The sequence below is a fragment of the Bos taurus genome, chromosome X, assembly GCF_002263795.3.
Source record: "Bos taurus isolate L1 Dominette 01449 registration number 42190680 breed Hereford chromosome X, ARS-UCD2.0, whole genome shotgun sequence".
In the NCBI taxonomy this organism is placed as follows: Eukaryota; Metazoa; Chordata; class Mammalia; order Artiodactyla; family Bovidae; genus Bos; species Bos taurus.
Window position 1 is genome coordinate 90142573 of NC_037357.1, and position 16093 is coordinate 90158665.

At 45.5% G+C, this 16093-nt stretch overlaps 1 protein-coding gene across 1 annotated transcript in view; it reads left to right on the forward strand.

Annotated features, from left to right (window-relative positions):
- Positions 1–16093, forward strand: part of LOC100297099 (P antigen family member 3) — a 418811-nt gene that overhangs the window by 377617 nt on the left and 25101 nt on the right. The window lies entirely within an intron of this gene.

The following is a 16093-nucleotide window of genomic DNA, read 5'->3' on the forward strand; positions in this document are numbered from 1 at the left end:
TTCTGTCTGACTTCACTCGTATAAAAGGCTCCAGTTCCATCCACCTAGTTAGAACTGATTCAAATGCATTTTTAATAGCTGAGTAATATTCCATGGTGTATATGTAACACAGCTCTCTTATCCATTTGTCTGCCAATGAACATCTAGGTTGCTTCCATGTCCTGGCTATTGTAAACAGTGCTGCGATGAACATTGGGGTGCAGGTGTCTCTTTCAATTCTGGTTTCCTCGGTGTTTGCCCAGCAGTGGGATTGCTGGGTCATACTGGAGCTTTATTTCCAGTTTTTTAAGGAATCTCCAAACTGGTCTCCATAGTGGCTGTATTAGTTTGCATTCCCACCAACAGTGTAAGAGAGTTCCCTTTACTCCACACTCTCTCCAGCATTTATTGTTAGTAGACTTTCTGAGAGCAGCCATTCTGACCAGCATGAGATGATAGCTCATTGTGGTTTTCATTTGCATTTCTCTGATAATGAGTGACGTTGAGCATCTTTTCATGTGTTTGTTAGGCATCTGTATGTATTTTTTGGAGAAATATCCATTAATTTCTTTGGCCAATTTTTAATTGGGTCATTTATTGTTTTGTTATTGAGCTGCATGAGCTGTTTGTATATTTTTGAGATTAAATCTTTGTGATTTTTTTCTACCAATGATTACCAGTAAGACAAAGGGAAAGAGTAAAAGCAAACGAATAAAGACACTGACTGTATTTCTACCAATTGCAATTGGAAGAGCACCACAGACCTGAAGATCAGACTGTCAGCAAGGTGGTTTTGCACTGTACTTTATTCCACAGAGAGTAGTAGAGAAGTGACAGTGGGGACCTTTGCAGGGGGGAAAACATTTAGGGGCAAATCCCGTCGACAGAAGAGGAAATGATTATCTTTGTGACTAGCTAGTTTCAGGAGAACGGACTTTTAATCACCGTTCCTAATCATGAGACAGAAAACAAGGAGTTGGATGGTCTGTGTCTGCCCTTTAATGACAAGGAGGAAGGTCTATACTTGACCTTGTGGTAGGTAAACCCAGGAGTCACTGGAAACTTTGGATGAGTCTACCGAATTCAGACGGGCAAGGGTGGTGCTTTACATTAAGTCATTTTGGGGACATGAAAGTCTGCAGAGATTTCTTTACTGTGGCTTTTCTTAACAGCTCAGGTGAAGTTGAACTTTGTCAGCATGGTAAATATGAGCATCTTTCATGCCGGTCCCAGTAGATAAGTATAAAGGCAGAGAGGTTCGAACACCCCTCACCTTTTAAAATTGGATTATGATTGCTTTAAATGTTGTGCTAATTTTTGCTGTAGGACAAGGGTGAATCAGCTATAAGTGTATACATATATCCCCTCCCTCTTGAACTTCTCTTCCACCCCCGAACCCCACCCCTCTAGGTCATTACAGAACACCAAACTAAGCTTCCTGTGCTATATAGAAGCTTGCCACTACCTATCTATTTTACACATGGTAATCTGTATATTTCAGTGCTACTCTCTCAATTCAATCCATCTTCTCCTTGCCTGCTGTGTCCATAATTCTCTTGTCCATGTCTGAGACTCTAATCTTGCCCTGCAAATAGGTTCATCAGTACAGTTTTTCTAAGTTTCACATATATGTGTTGATGTAGGATATTTGTTTTTCTCTTTCTGATTTCACTCTGTATAAAAGGTTCTAGCTTCATCCAATTCACTAGAAATGACTCAAATTCGTTCCCTTTTATAACTGATGAATATTCCATTGTATACATGTACCACAACATCTTTATCCATTCATTGACAGACATCTACGTTTCTTCGATGTCATGGATATTGTAGATATTGGTGCAAGGAACACTTGGGTACATGTGTCTTTCTGAATTATAGTTTTCTCAGGGCGTATACCCAAGAGTGTGATTTCTGGGTCATGTGGTAGTTTTATGGACTTCCGTGGTAGCTCAGCTGGTAGAGAATCCATGTACAGTGTGGGAGAACCCAGTCCAAATCCTGGGTCGGGAAGACCCCCTGGAGAAGGGATAGGCTAGCCACTCCAGTATTTATGGGCTTCCCTGGTGGCTCAGACAGTAATGGATCTGCTGGCACTGCGGGAGACCGGCTTTGGTCCCTGGGTTGGGAAGATCCCCTGGAGGAGGGCATGACATCCCACCTCGGTATTCTTGCCTGGGGAATCCCCATGGGCAGAGTAGCCTGGTGGGCTACTCTGGGGTTGCAAAGAGTCAGACACAGCTGAGAAACTAAGCACAGCACAGCACGTGGTAGTTTTATTCCCAGTTTTTAAAGAAATCGCCATACTGTTCTCCATACTGGCTGTATTATTTTCATTCTCACAAAGAGTATAAGACGATGCCCTTTTCTCCATGTCCACTCCAATATTTATTTTGTGTAGACTTCTGATGATGGCCATTCTGACTGCTGTGACAAGATAGCTAATTGTGGTTCTGATTTTCATTTCTCATGATGAGCGAGGCTGAGCATCTTTTCATGTCTTTGTTGACAGGTTCCGTTTTCACTCTGGATGCAATCGACACTAAAACATCACTGTATAGTTCTCAAAAGGTTTTTTTTTTTTTTTTTTGGTAATCTAAATGAAGGCAACAAAAAGGAGTCATTATCCCAGAGTAGGATCATCATCCTCTTCAATTCAGGAAACTAACTCACGGAGAGTGTAAGTAACTTGCCCACGGTCACAGAAGGAATAAGTGGTGGGACCTTGATTCAGATCTAGGTATCTATGGCTTCATCACCTCCCAGCTCGGCACCACAGGGTGATGGTTTCCAGATCCACACTTCAGGCTCAGCACTCTCTTCCTGACTACAGACTCCCCTAGTCAACTGACAGGGCTGCAGGGAGACTGCACTCAACAAGTGCTGGGCAAATTCTGGGACACCGGAGATGCCTTCACAGGGAAGAGAAGTGAAAGACACACTGGGTCCCACAGGTCTCTACCCACCCCCTGGAGGGAGTGAGGAGCTACAGGAGGTTGTAAAGCGGGCTGTTTCTCTGAGAGACAGGCTGATGGACTGCCGTTCTGCATGCATGTGACAAGAAACACTTGTTCCTTTGAGTTTATTTCTCTTTATGGTTGACAATACATACCACATGGTGAAAATACACAAAGCAGATATGTAAAACCAAGCGGATATATGGATAAGCAGATACATTCCCATTTTACTGACGGAATACCTGACAGTAAGACAGCACTTCTCTGTAAAAGGAGAACATTCTCCTAGACTAAAGCAATGAAACAGGAAATTAGTCTTTTTCTTAATTCTTAGCCTCATTCCCCCATCACAGATGAGGCATCATGGGCACAGAGAAGTTAGGTCAGCTCCCCCAAGCCGTTTTGATAGTACGTGTTTGAGTCCCCCAGGCAAGGAATATTCAACATGTCCAAACTGCACCCATCCCCCCAACCCCCATGCCCCACACAGCTGCACCTCCTTTACTGTCCCCTGACTCAGTGCAAGGCAGCCTTCTCCCCAGCTGCTTAGGCCAGAGATGCTTAAAGCCATCCTTGCCTGCTTCCACTCTTTCACCACACTTTCAATCATCAACCCTCACCTCTCGACCTCCTAAGTCTAAGTAAGATCCTGTTCCTTCTCTCCATCAGCACAGTGAGTTCTCTAGGCCAGTTCACACTCGTCTCTCTCCTTGACAAGCACTAGCAATCCTGATGCTTTCCAACACATGGTCTGTCCTGCTGCCTGAGGAACGGAAGCTTTCTTCAGTGCAATCTGGGCATGACACCCCTGCTCAAAACTCTGCACAGGCTGCCTGCTGCTCTTAGGATACTGTCCAGCCTCCTGGACTAGGCACAGCAGGTCTTGTCTTGCCCTCAAATGCCCGATCTTCACCAGACACCCTCCATCTGCTCCATGCCCCACTTGATATTCCAACCACCCAGACCTCTCTCTGTTCATCAGATGGCGGTGTGCTCACACTCCTACTCCCTAGCCACCCCCCGCCCCCTCTCTCCCCCTCCCCACCCACCAATTTCACAATCTCACTCCTGCCTTTGCCTCCATCTTAACATGCCCTTCCTCCCTCCTCATCTGCCTGATTCCTTCTTAGGTTCAGCTGTCAGGCTCAGTAGAGCAATTTCCATTTTTCCTGGGGAGAACCTGGGAGAAAAGTCACAGTTAACAGATTTGATATTTTTACCAAATGGAAGGTGGTGGAGATTTCACTATGAATCCCTGCTGCACGATGAGCTGATGCGAAATGCAATCTAATGGCAGAGTTTGTCTTTGAAAGGCTTCCGTGCTAAGCAAAGGATACAGACAGAAAAGCTCTCCTCTTGCTTTATATGGCCCGTTGTTGTCTTTGAATATGGCCTTTTGAACTTGGTCACAGAGTTGGAAGCATAAAGGGATCCAGGGTGACCACCTGCTTCAGAGTGAGCAGGGATAAACCAGAGCATGGAAATTTCAAAATGTCACTTTACACTGTCTATGACCCAGTACACGGAACAGGACTTGAGCTGCCCTACCCATGCACTGTGCGTTGATGAGATTTTCACTCTTTTTCACTTTATAGTGTTGAGTTCCTGTTAGGACAAGATGAAGTATATTGACACGTCCTCCCTGTGCAGGGTGTGATTTACTAGTATGTGTGGTCATCAGGGAGGCAAGGATGAGCTGCCAGCTCAGTATGGGGACCCTCCTAGGGAATGTCACAGCACCTTCTTGCAACTCCTCAGGTGTCTCCACCTGGTGCCATCAACCCATGGAGGGAACTGCCAGTTCCTGTGATGGCCAGTGGAGGGAGCGACCCCACTGCTGCTTCTACTTGCTACAGATTCAACTGTGACGACTGACTTCCTTCACTACAACTCCTCTGAGCAGAACACACCTAAATATGAAAAGAAGTGTGTGCCTGTGGTATGTAAAGCCAATTAAATAGTTGGACACGGCACCAGTTCCACCACCCCACCCCAACCCCCACCCCAACCAGAGGATGGAGTAGACTCTCAGGGGCTCTGAATGCCTCCCTCACCACTGATGTGTCCGTACCAGGGGGGTCAGTGTAAATGACGAACCTGGAGCCTACTTATGGAGTTTGTGGGAGCCAGGTATATGGGGTTTTATTCCCCACAGTCCCAGAAGGGTAAGGATGAACCCCAGCCTTCTCAGAGACAAGGAAGCAAGCTGAAAGAGCTTAGGTGGCTGATGCAGTAAAAGCTGGATCTGGGAGTCACGCCCTAGTTTCTCTTGAGTGCAAAGCCAGTCTTCTCTGCAGTCACAGCAACACGGGTGGCTTGTGTGTCAGTTACCGAGATGCAGATGTTGTTCCATGAGAGGAGAGCCATCAGTGTCCCAATCTCCTGTCCGCGTGTGAAACACGGGTACCCAGTAGGGCAAAGCCACCCTGAAAGGTTCTAACCCCCTTTGTGTATGCGCCTTAGGAGGATCAGCTTTGCAGCCAAGAAACTGGAGTCCGCTGGTAGGAAAGGGTTGCTCCAGAGGCAACACCAAGCAGGACTTTAACTTCCCTGGTGGGAAGGCACTCTGCCATATCAGAGAGGCTTTGCAACCAGCCCCCACCCCAGTTATGTCTCCACCAGTCTCACTCTATTTATCAGATATAAGGAATCAGGAGGCACGCCAAAGCACAGGAAGTGATTTTAGTGGCTATAAGACGGCACTGGAGACGACCTAGCTGCCATGGTGGTCTGGAGACAACTGGGAATGAAAGTCTGTCTGGCTCCACCTGTGTCCAGGTCTGTGCTCTTCTGCTCGTGTGTGTGTGTAAACTGTGGAAGGTCAAAGTGCCACCTCAAGAAATCTCCCCGTCCCCCCGAGAATGTGTCCTGACTAGGGACCCAAACTGCATCCCACCCCCAGACATATGGCAGGGGTCAGATGCTCTCTTCTGTGTTCCCAGAGTTCTATAATTGAAATCCTGCCATCGCTTTTCTCACACAGCACGTGGCAGTCATCTGCTTGCAGGGGACAGTCCCCATCATCCCTAACCAATCCAGCCGCAGTAGGAGGAGACATAGCATCTGGTCCCTGCTTAGAACTAATTCCTCAATGAATGAAGGACAGGGACTCAAGGTAAATTCTCAGTCAATAAAGCGTAGCTCTTCATGGACCAGTTACTTTTGTGTTAATAATGACACAGGAGAATGGAGTAAGCAGGACATCTGTAAAATCAGATTCTCTTCCCTTTGGGGACGGGGATAGGAGTGCATGTTTCATATGACCCTTAATTCTGGCAACTCCTGATCAAAGAGGCTGCAAGGTTCATTACACACGTGTTGGTCACTCTGTTGCCCCATCAGCCACAGTTGTAGCCTCACAGTGGAACTGGGGTCAAGATCCTGAGAGCACCAGTCAGGTCACTGAACGTTTCCCAAGGACCAAGTGGCAATGTAGGCCCCGCAACTATGTGTCCAGATGATGGACAGTTGAATGACATCAGGCTGCTAGTGGAGTCTCTGACACTGTGCCCGGAGCCCAGGTGTCTATGGAGTCGGGGACACCAGTACAGGTAGGAAAGGCGTGTCGAGTCCAGGGGAGGCCGTCAGCCTCACTCGGAGCTGCCCCTCGTGCATCCTCCTCACTCCTTGCTTGCCCCACCTCAGCTGTCTCTGCTCTTTCCCCCTGTCCTGCCTCTGCCTCCCTCACAGGCCTGGCACAGGCATGTCCATCAGCACCTATGACCGCTGCTTGTCCCTGTTCGTTCACCGACAGAGCAGACACTTACCCAGTGCCGTGGTATTTAGTCCCCGCTTTTTGTTCAACTCTCACTCCCTGCTCCCAGCTGCCCTGGCCTCCTGGCAGTGTCTGCCCCCCGCATTTATCCCCACTGTTCCCTCTTCTGCAATATCCTGACCCCAGATGTCTGCTGTGCTGAGTCCTTTCCCCCTTCAAGTCTTTGTTAAAATATCAGCTCCTCAATGAAGCCCGCCCTGGTTGCTCTGTTCAATACTGAGACTTGCAGCTTTCCCCCTTGCTGCCCACAGTACCAGTCCCTTACAGGACTTACATGTATCTGATCACAGCACCACCCCCTTCTAACACACTCTAGAATGTCCTGGGTTGTTATGAGGTAGGGTGCCTCCTACCCCTACCCCTTCCCCTTTGGGGACAGTAAGTCCAGCACAGGGATTTCTGTGGGCTGGCCACTTGTATCCACCACAGAGAGCCAGGAAAAGCCTCAATGCATATGTGCTGCCTGAAGCAATGTGCCTGCCTCCCTGATAGACTGTGAGACCCCTGAGGGTCCTGTTCTTCTTGTCCTTGGGGCAGGCCCTCCCTCCACGCAGGGAGAAGGCCTCAAGGTGTGGCTGCCTCAGTTTCAGCCACACCTCCAGCCCAGCAGCTCCGTGACCTGGGACTCAGGAGTCACCTGGCTTCACTTCAAAATGTAAACGCCTGTCTTTAAAGGAATGTAGGTATTTTCAATGTTTAGACTTTACTTTCGGCCTCAAGTTTTTTGGTACCCACATTGAGTACGAATTGTTGTAGCCTCTGAAATATGAGTTCACAATTTTTGATGAATTTGGTTGTGCCAATGTGAAACAACGTGAAACATACTGGAGTGTGACATCAAGTGGGCCTTAGGAAGCATTACTAGGAACAAAGCTGGTGGAGTTGACGGAATCCTGGCTATTTCAAATGCTAATGGGTGATGCTGTTAAAGTGCTGCACTCAATATGCAAGCAAATTTGGAAAACTCCACAGTGGCCACAGGACTGGAAAGGTCAGTTTTTATTCCAATCCCAAAGAAGGGTGATGCACTGGACACCCAACACCAAACAATCCACCAAACTGAAACACTAGAGACTCAATAAATGAGGCAAGACACAAGAAATCAGCTGAGATGAAATTCGAATACAGGCCGACATGCATTTAGCAACTTCATAAGCTGCCATGGAGAAACCCAACTGCACAGAGCACTGGTATGGTGAACGCATACAGCTCTTTCACAATGTTCCATGCAGCCACCACAAAGAGAACTCAGACCATGGTACCCCGCATCCTACAACCCCCAAAATTCACAGCCCAAGACATATAAACCCCTCAAGGTTTAAGCACCCTCAATCCCTGGTTCACAGACTTATCTCCAGGTCAGAGATGGCACACTCAGGGTGCAGAGCCACCGATGGGTCAGATCCCTCCCATGCTTTGTCAAACACACTTTGTGATGTCACAACCAAGGGTATGGACACCTAGGGTATTCACGTCCCCTGAAATCCCTACGTGGATCAATCCTAGTTGTGGACTTGAAGCTCTTCTAAGGAACTGGACACAAGCAGTCCAGCCTCCTGCCAAGACCTCCCACCCTACAAATGGTACCCAGATGCCAGTAAAGGCACATTCACTCCCCTGCCCCACTGAGGCCAGTGTGAACTGGTGAAACACCTTTGCAGGGGTCTGTGGCAGCACCCATCAGAATTTACATTCCATCCTGCCCTCACCCTCGGCACCATTTGCCTTCATGAAAGAGGGACAAGTGTCAGTCCTATTCTGTGATGCCTCCTTGGCGTTTAGAACAGCGTCAGGCACATGCACATAGTAGGTACTTCACAGATGTGTGTTTAGCCAAGGAAGTCTTTGATCCAGCGGTCTCCCTGCTGTGAATGTGCCTTAAGGAAATATTCCCACATGCTCAGAGATGTGTGTACAATGACAGCAAATTTCTAAGGGAAACTCTAGTGCCCATTGATAGTCAGTTACCATTTACTTATATTTTCATTAATTTCTTTCAATTGGTTTTGTGATTTTCAATGTACAAATCTTACACCTCCTTGTTTAAACTAATTCCTAAGTCCTTTTTATATTGTAACTGGAATTTTCTTACTTATTAGGAGTATTCACCACTAGTATGGAAATACAGTTGAGTTTTGTATATTGAAGTTGGTGATGATTTCACGGGTGCGTACACAGCTTTTTACATGTCACACATACCACAATAAAGTGGTTTAAGAAAATAAAAATGAAAGCAAAGTAAAGGTATGTCCAAATTATAAAAAAAAAAAAAAAAAAACTCAGGGAATGTGTTGGTAGAACTGGCTTACAAGAAAAACTAAAGGAAGTTCTTCATGCTATAATAAGTGAATTCAGAGTTAATCTGAATCCATGTGAAAAAGCAAAGAGCACAGGTAAAGGTAATTATATGAAGAAAAATTCTTTATGGATACATATTTCCCTCCTTTCTTCCTGTATTTAAAAAGCAACTGTCTAAATCAATATCACATAATTTATTGTTGTGAAAGCAGTAGTTGCTCAGTCACATCTGACTCTTGGCAACCCCATGACTGTAGCCTGCTAGGCTCCTCTTTCCATGGGAATCTCCAAGCAAGAATACTGGAGTGGTTAGCCATTCCCTTCTCCAGGGGATCTTCCTGACTAAGGGATTGAACCCGGGTCTCCTGCATTGCAGGCAGATTCTTTACTGTCTGAGCCACCAGAGAAGCCCAATTATTGTTGGGCCAACAATATATGGAATGTAATGTATTTGCAGTAGCAGCACAAAGGAAGTGGTTGGGAGCAAAGCTGTATTAGGGAAGGAAACAACTCTGATGGTGTCAAATCCATACAAACATATGCAAAGTATCAGAAATCATGACAAAGAGGGTGAATATAACAGAAGCTATAAATAGATACCTGATATCCTGTTGTATGGGAGAAGGCAATGGCACCCCACTCCAGTACTCTTGCCTGGAAAATCCCATGGATGGAGCAGCCTGGTAGGCTGCATTCCATGGGGTCTCGAAGAGTCAGACACGACTGAGCGACTTCACTTTCACTTTTCACTTTTATGCGTTGGAGAAGGAAATGGCAACCCACTCCAGTGTTCTTGCTTGGAGAATCCCAGGGATGGGGGAGCCTAGTGGGCTGCCGTCTATGGGGTCACACAGAGTCAGACACGACTGAAGTGACTTAGCAGCAGCAGCAGCATCCTGTCGTATATCAGCTTTTCAACATATAACGTTATATATAATACAATAATGATAAGAGTATATTAATGAGCTTACCCTTTATAGATTTATTATATATGTGACAATATGAGGAAAAGAGGGAAACCCGAATAGAGTGATATAGGAATAATGTTTCTGTATCTCATTAGAATTTGTGTAAATTTCAAGCTAATTGTGATAAAGCAAGATGTTTACAGTGGCATACAGCTAAGGAAACAACTTAAAAGTAGTGGAAAATCAGTAAAGAGTTTAAAATGCTACATTAGAAAATATCCATTGAATGGAAAAGAAAGCAGTAAAATGAGGACCATAGAACAAAATGACATGAGACAGAAATATACATTGGCAGATGTAAGTCTGTATCAACATTAAATGTAAATAGATAAAACAATCCAACCAGAAGGCAGACACTGAGAGAACAGTTAAAGAAAAAAAAAACATCCATGTGTATGTTGTCTACAGAGGACACAGTTTAGATTCTAAGATACATAAATTACCATGTATGTGTGTGTGTGTTGTGTCACTCAGTCGTGTTTAACTCTCTGGGGCCCCATGGACTGTAACCTGCCAGGACCCCTCTTCATGGAATTTTCCAGGCAAGAATACTGGAGTGGGTTGCTATTTCCTACCCCAGGGGATCTTCCAGAGCAAGGGATTGAACCTGAGTCTCCGCATTGGCAGATGGGTTCTTTACCACTAGCGCCCCCTGGGAAGCTTTATATGACCCAGCATTTCTACTCCTAGACAGTTTTCCCAAGAGAAATGAAAATATGCTCACACAGTGGGCTGCACTCAAATATTCCACACATGTATTCCTAATAGCCAAATGTAGAAACAACCCAGTTATTCAACAACTGGTATACAGATGAAAGAAAAACAAAAGAGTATACCTGTACAAAGGAATACTACACGATAGTAAAAAAAAAAAAAAGTAACTAGTGCATGTAAGAGCAAGGATGCATCTCAACTGTGCAAATGAGAGAAACCAGACACAGAAGGCTACATATTATATGATTTCATGTCAATGGATTTCTGGAAATGGCACAACTATTGGCATAGAAATGTATCTGTGGTTGCCAGGGTACAGGAGTGGAGGAAGGAGTCTGATAGCAGATACCCCAAGGGAGCATTTTTGAACATTGAGACGTTTTATACCTTTTTATTGTGGTAGCATTTACACCACAGTATACATTTGTAAAAAATCTACAAACAGTAATATGTTAAAGTGTTGGCTTTTATTGTATATAAATTATACCACAACACTTTATTAAAGGAAAAGGAAATTTTAAGTATTTAAATACTGGTTATTGTATCCATGTAGACCATGAGCTCAAAAACATAAAAATCTAATTTGGAATTCTTCCCAGACCTGGACAACTTCCAGAATTCACCATGACAGTTTTGTACTTTATGACAAGAAACTTAGTCTTAACTATGTTTATGATTCCCTTTCCCTCACCTCAAGTCCAAATTCTTGCTGAGTTCTGTCCGTTTTACTTCGTAAACGTCTAATGCATCTACTTTTTCTAAAACATCTATTTCTGTGTCATTGACTACGCTAAGACCTCTGACTGCGTGGATCACAACAAATAGAGAAAATGCTTAAACAGAGGGCAGTGCCAGACTACTCGACCTGTCTCCTCAGAAACCTGTATGGGGGCCAAGAAGCACCCGTTAGAACCAGAGTAGGAACAAATGACTGCTTCATAATTGGGGAAGGAGAACGGCAAGGCTGTACATTCTCATGCTGCTTATTTAACTTATACACAGAGTACATCATGCAAAACGCTGGACTGGTTGATTCAAAAGCTGGAATGAAGATTGCTGGGAGAAATCTCGACAAGCTCAGATACACAGATGATACCACTCTAATGGCAGAAAGTGAAGAGCGACTAAAGAACCTTTGGATACAGGTGAAAGAGGAGAGGGAAAAACCTGGCTTAAAACTCAATTAAAACACTAAGATCAGGGCATCTGGTCCTATCACTTCATGGCAAATAGAAGGGGGATAAGTGGAGGCAGTCCATCCTAAAGGAGATCAGTCCTGGGTGTTCATTGGAAGGGCTGATGTTGAAGCTGAAACTCCAATACTTTGGGCACCTGATGCAAAGAACTGACTCATTTGAAAAGACCCTAATGCTGGCAAAGATTGAGGGCAGGAGGAGAAGGGGACAACAGAGGATGAGATGGTTGGATGGCATCACCGACTCAAGGGACATGAGTTTGGGTGAACTCCGGGAGTTGGTGATGGACAGGGAGGCCTGGCGTGCTGTGGTTCGAGGGGTCACAAAGAGTCGGACATGGGTGAGCGACTGAAGTGAAATGAAGTGGAAGCAGTGACACATTTCATTTTCTTGGGCTCGAAAATGACTGCAAATGGTGATTGCAGCCATGAAATTAAAAGACGCTTGGTCCTTGGAAGGAAAGCTATAACAAACCTAGCTTGCATGAATTCTCAGGCACTTCAGTAGCGTCTGGCTCTTTATGACCCCATGGACAGAGGCCCACCAGACTCCTCTGTCCAGGGGATTCTCCAGATGAGAATACTGCAGTGGGTTGCCATGCCCTCTTCCAGGGGATCTTCCTGACACAGGGATTGAACCCATATCTCCTAAGTGTGCTGCATAACAGACAGATTCCCCACTGAGCCCCCGGGGAAGCCCATGACAAACCTAGACAACATTAAAAAGCAGAGACATCACTTTGCTGACAAAGGTCTGTAGAGTGAAAACTATGGTTTTTCCAGTAGTGATGTACAGATGTGTGAGTTGGATCATTAAGAAGGCTGAGTGCCAAAGAACTGATGCTTTCTAATTGTGGTGCTAGTGATGAGCCTTGAGAATCCCTTGGACAGCAAGGAGAACAAACCCGCCAATCCTAAAGGAAATGAACTCTGAATATTCACTGGAAGGACTGATGCTGAAGCTGCAATACTTTGGCCACCTGAAGCGAATAGCTGACTCTTGGAAAGGACCCTGATGCAAAAAGATTGAAGGCAGGAGGAGAAGGGGGCGACAGAGGGTGAGATGATTAGATAGCATCACCAACCCAATGGACATTAATTTGATCAAACTCAGGGAGATAGTGGAGAACAGAGGAGCCTGGCATGGTGCAGGCCATGGGTAGTAAATAGTTGGACACGACTGAGCAACTGAACAACCACCACCACCTCCACCTTACCTTTGAGCTTCCCTAAGCTTCCAGAGCCCCACTCTCAGCAGGACGAAGAAGCTTTCTGTGTCTGTCAGTGGTAAAGGCTGAGACTTAAGTCTTCACACACTCAGTGCCCCCTGCTTAGGTGATGATGGGTCCTTAGAATGCTCATCACTGCCTCCCAGAGCTCAGACCAGGGAGCCTTCTCACAACAAGAATGGAGCACCTACCCAGGTACAGAAATGGGAGTTGGAGCTGTTTACCCACTCTCCAAGTGCTTTCTCCCTTTACATTCATTTGCACATTTCTTCTTGAGTCACCAAATCCAACTCAACTCATCCCCACCTGATAACTGTAACAAGCTGCACCTGCATCTCTATCAGGGTGGGTGCACGTGCCCCCTGCACTATGAATTTTCTTTCTCTCTCTTCAGAATCTCTAGACTCCCAGACACCACCCTCAAAAGGGGCAGTGATGCAGGGGAGGTTGTGACTCTCATCCACAGCCTGGGTCAATGCACGGCTGTGTTATATATAACCTCTTTCCCTCTTAGAATGAACCTTATCTTCTAGCTTTCCTCCTGCTTCTTGGCCACCCTGCTCACCGTTTGGCTTTGCTTTTCCCTTAGGTCCATTCCCTGTGTTTCTCCTTTGCACTTCTTTTCTGTTTATGTGTCTGTCTGGTCCACCAGTGTGATATTCCCATCATCCACCACACATCACTGGTCTTGTTATTTCAAGCACTGCAGACACGTCCTGAAACATGCTAGTAATCAATGTGTGTGTACTCAATGAAGGAATATTTTTAATGACTGACAGGAAAAGCATCTCCTCCATGTAGGAGTCAGTATATATGTGTCATATTTATAGCACCATACATAAAGCCTTGTGTCTTTTTCCAGACACTGTAGGGGTGTGGCTCTGTCTTCATGCCCTGGTGCCCTTGCATGTCCCCACTTAGGCTACGTAGACAAGGCTAAACTGTAGGCTGACTTGAATCTTGGCAGAGAACCCCCTGATTGCTCTTGCAGCAAGGGGAGATAAGCAGCCTGATGAAGAGCTGCTATGAGGCCATTTCTCACCTGCCTCCTCATCCAGCTGGAGGTGACACAAAGTTGTTACTCATCCACCTCTGGTTTCAGTTGAACATAGGATGGTCTCCCTAGCCCCAGCTTGAGATACAGCTGTGGACTACAGAGCTGCTCAGTGCCATAGGGCACAACTGCGGGCTCCTTCCTGGCAGAGACCCACCACCTGTAGTGCCTTTACTGAGGCCTTCCAATTCAGTGGCAAACCGCGGGACTAGGGACAAGGCAAGTGACACCAGGGTCATATTGCTTCTGCACTGTCTGTAAGGTAGAATCTGAATCCATTCGGGTTCATTGTCTCCTTACTGGCCAAGCCCGTAGAAGGTGACAAGCCAAACTAACAACTGCAGTGGTGCCCGAGGCCCTGTAGCTCCTGCGCTGTGACTTAGGGACTGGCTGCCTCACTACGTGACAGAGTCTGGTGTTGTGTGATGTTGTGTGACCAGAATATTGGCTTATTTTCTTTGTCATCACACAAAGCAAGGAGCACAGTTTTCACTACATACTATGACTTAGGGTAGCTTTGTCAGTCCTCATTAACAAACCCACCTTAGAATGGATGCCATATCTGATACCAGCTATTTAATCTGCTAATATAAATAAACGTATTGTCTAAATCAATATTTATTTAGACAAAATATGTTTCTGAAGTCCAATTCATTTTAAAAGTTAACCTTATAGTCTACTTGAAATTCAAAATCTGTATCACTTGTGAGAGAACTGTTAATTGTAAAGGTAAATGTTTAAATGAAAAAATGGAGTAGAATAAGCCAAATCCATTTGCAGTGTAATGCCTACTTCACGTTATCTTGTTTATTCTTCATAACAAATATTTAGTGTAAAATTGTAATTTCCATTTTAGAAATGGGGAAACAGATCCAAAGGATGTAAATACCTTTCTCACCTTCACACAGTTATGTGTCAGAACCAGTACTGATACTCTTAGTTATGTCAAGTGCTGTGCTTAGTCGCTCAGCCTTGTCCAACTCTTTGCGACCCCATGGACTGTAGTCCGTCAGGCACCTCTATCCATGGGGATTCTTCAGACAAGAATACTGGAGTGGGTTGCCGTGGCCTCCTCCAGGAGATCTTCCCAACACAGGGATCAAACCCAGGTCTCCAGCACTGCAGGCAGATTCTTTACCGTCTGAGCCACTGGGGAAGCCCAGTTATGTCATGTCATAGCCAATAAGGAGACAGAGCAGATAAAACTCAAGTTATTTTGTCTCAGGAAGTTCCCCTCATTCCTTTCCCTTTTCTTCTAGCTAGGATCTAATCTTGTCAGGGAGCTCCATGACCTAGGGGCTTTTTCACATCTTTTTGGTAAGATAGGATACTCTAATTTAAGTCTCAATTTGTCTTAAATTTGAGGTAGGTTTGAACCTCCCATTTTCAGTCCTTTTGGACCTGGATTTTCATACCTCTGTAAGGGCACAACAGCTGCTATTTATAATCCCCTGTTATTCGCTAAGCAGAGTGAAGTCTGAATAGGTCCTTTGTTGCAGAAATATATTTTTTTGGTGCGTGAGGATGCAGATAGGGGCTCAGAGATGTAAGCGTTTTGTTATTATGTTAATAATAAGGATATAAGGGAGGAATCAGACAGCTGGAGGTCTTCCCTGTAGCTCAAACGGTAAAGAATCTGCAGGAGACCAGAGTTCGATCCCTGGGCTGGGAAGATCCTCTGGAGAAGGGAATGGCAATCCACTCCAGTATTCTTGCCTGGAGAATTCCATGGACAGAGAAGCCTGGTGGCCTACAGTTCGTGGGGTCGCAAAGAGTCAGACATGACTGAGTGATTCACACACACACACACACACACAGAGACAACTGGAGGGCTTCTGAGATCTGCTATCAAGCCAGTGGAGGACATCATGGAGAAGAAAAGATGTTTGTGGCTGCTCTCTCCCTGCACCCAAAAAAACTTGGAAGG